The sequence below is a fragment of the Maylandia zebra genome, linkage group LG6 (genome assembly GCF_041146795.1).
Source record: "Maylandia zebra isolate NMK-2024a linkage group LG6, Mzebra_GT3a, whole genome shotgun sequence".
Taxonomy (NCBI): domain Eukaryota; kingdom Metazoa; phylum Chordata; class Actinopteri; order Cichliformes; family Cichlidae; genus Maylandia; species Maylandia zebra.
In genome coordinates, this window is record NC_135172.1 from 37473902 (window position 1) to 37476616 (window position 2715).

Here is a 2715-nt window from a genome sequence, read left to right on the forward strand (position 1 = left end):
TGGACCAGTGTTGGTCAAGTTACTTGAAAAAAGTAATCAGTAACTAATTACTGATTACTTCCCCAAAAAAGTAATCCTGTTACTTTACTGATTACTTATTTTCAAAAGTAATTAATTACTTAGTTACTTAGTTACTTTTTAAAAACACGATTTACAACCTGAAGAGGTGATAAAGCGATATATCTTTCAGCCCAATTCTACTTTTTCTACATAATCCATCATACAAAATGTAATCAAATGGAAAAGTCTCTTTTTTAAATTTGTTTTATCAGTTTTAATCTTTTAACTTTATGCATCAAGCAAAAATTTAATTATATGCAACACTCTCTGACTTGAATAAATTAGTTTAACATTTAAACCTATTTTCTACACATTCCAGCACATAAAATAAAATATTTTTTTTGTTTACACTCACTCTTTCAAATAGATGCAAGTGAAACACAGCAGAACATAAATAAAGTCAAAGACTCAGCGGTCCTGTTGCTCTATTTTCACCTGTAAAGCAGGACTGCGGTAGGCAGAGGTTTACCCTGGTGCAGGTGTGCAGCGGTCAGTGGAAGGATACGGCAGTGTCTCTGTGAGTTTCCCATTACGTCGTTGCGCTCTCGGTGCTTGCTTGGAAGTTTAGGGGTTTTTTTCGCTGTAAAAAGAAGTTTTCTTCCCACGCACGATGGACGCTAATGTTTTTGTCACTTTTTATGGAATCGAACTCAAAGTAAGGTCAGTACTTCCACGCTGCACGCTCACACTCTCTCCCACAATCGATATGTGATCCATTGTTGATCTGCACACAGCTGTTGTCACTAACGGCGCACTCGCTTACGTCACTGTCGTGAGACACGGTTCACGGTTTTAGTAACGCAGCGTTCCTACGGGAAAGTAACGGTAATCTAATTACCGTTTTTGCAATAGTAATCCCTTACTTTACTCGTTACTCGAAAAAAGTAATCAGATTACAGTAACGCGTTATAAGTAACGCATTACTGCCCATCTCTGGTCTGGACCATCTGTATAAATCTCTCTGTCAACTCGTGGAAAGGAAAGTATCAAACCCTATCAGGGTTAATTATGATAGACCACATCTTGACCGAGCTTAGGCATGCTGCAGTTATGAAAACCAGTTCTCCTCCATCTGTTTTCCTAACGACTCTTCTAGCTTCACTTGGAGACTACTGGGAAAAAAAAGAATATCCACAACTTAAATTTTTCTGGTAAACTTTCCAACCTCAAACTAAACATTGATCTAGTCAATAGTAACATAGTTTCTACATTTTTCAAAACAATAATCTTAAAATAACAATCAATACAGGCTGACTTATAAGAGTGACCTAGTTAAATTGGTATGTTATGAAAAAAATAGCAGATAATGATGGCGCATTTTTGCAGTCCAGATAATGACTAAATACCAAATGTTGTCATTTAGAGAAGACGGCGCTCCTAAATTTAACCAGATTTATGAGATTGATTCGATTTTCTTTTCATATTGTTATATGAGTAAACAAACCTTCTTGTTATAATGTTATAACTGGATGTCAGAGCGATCAATGTTTATATCACTAAATACAACATAGAGAATGAGTAAAGGATAATAAACAAAATACCATGTAAGGCTGAAACAGCACTGGGGCACAATTTATTCTTGACCTTTTTAACACTTCTCAAATTCAAGCTTGAATTAGTCTCTTTTTTTTGGAGAGAAAGTATGAAATTCCTTTCTTAATGATGAAGATTCTGGGGTCACCTTGCTGCTCCGATACAAATTACCACCGTCTTCTCCTCTCTGACAAACACACTCACAGCAGGATGACTGTAGCTGACGCTGAAATGTTTGTGTGGGTTGCCATGACAACACCAAAGTGAATCTGAGATCATTATTGTTTTCTATTTGTTTTCTTTATTTGCTTCTCATGCTTGTGTACATTTGCAGTAGGAAAGGTAATCTATGAATCCAGTGATATATCCTGCTTATAAGAAATGTTTCTGTTAAAATATTATTGTGAAGTAGTCACTTCCTGTGAGTTGCGGGAACCGGAAGTTGTGCGCGGGAGAGACAAGACAGAACGGTAACACGGCGGACTTTTCGGAATATACAACTTTTCTACTGCTGGTTTTACAAGGCGTACACGGTAAAAAATCATTATGCTGTTATTTGTTTAACACTTGTGCACCTTGTGAAAGGAAATAAGTGGCTGAGATGAATATCATATGTGCTATCGATATTATTTTACTTGTTTCTAGTTTTCACGGTGCTCCATGATTGTGAGAGGAATAAAAGAATTGTGGACATCAGTACGAAGCGTGGATTCTTTCGACCAGAGTAGAAACAGTGAAAACGTGTCCCAATCCATCTGGAGGCTTCGGTGTGCAAAGCTCTTCTCATCCTGCAGCAAGCTACAGGTCTCGGTTTGCAAACGCGCTTCCCCTCCTGCAGCAAGCTACAGGCTTCGGTGTGCAAAGCTCTTCTCATCCTGCAGCAAGCTACAGGTCTCGGTTGCTTCTCATCCTGCAGCGAGCTACAGGCTTCAGTGGACACGTTGCTTTGCATTTTGTGACAACCAATCGGGAGCTGCAGATTCAGCGGACACTCCAAGAAGCGGTTTCAGGCTAAAGCGTGAGTCCTCAGGCTATATTGCGCAGTTATTATGCCTCATGAGTTGATGGATAGAACATGAGCTACAAATTTGCTGTAATGGACAAGGAATTAATAGTGTTCAA

At 38.5% G+C, this 2715-nt stretch overlaps 1 long non-coding RNA gene across 1 annotated transcript; it reads left to right on the plus strand.

Annotated features, from left to right (window-relative positions):
* Nucleotides 1-1884: 1884 nt before the first annotated feature.
* LOC143419060 (uncharacterized) lies at nucleotides 1885-2715 on the plus strand. The gene is made up of 3 exons (XR_013099029.1): nucleotides 1885-2126; nucleotides 2239-2397; nucleotides 2485-2715. It is a non-coding gene; the product is annotated as an uncharacterized LOC143419060 (long non-coding RNA).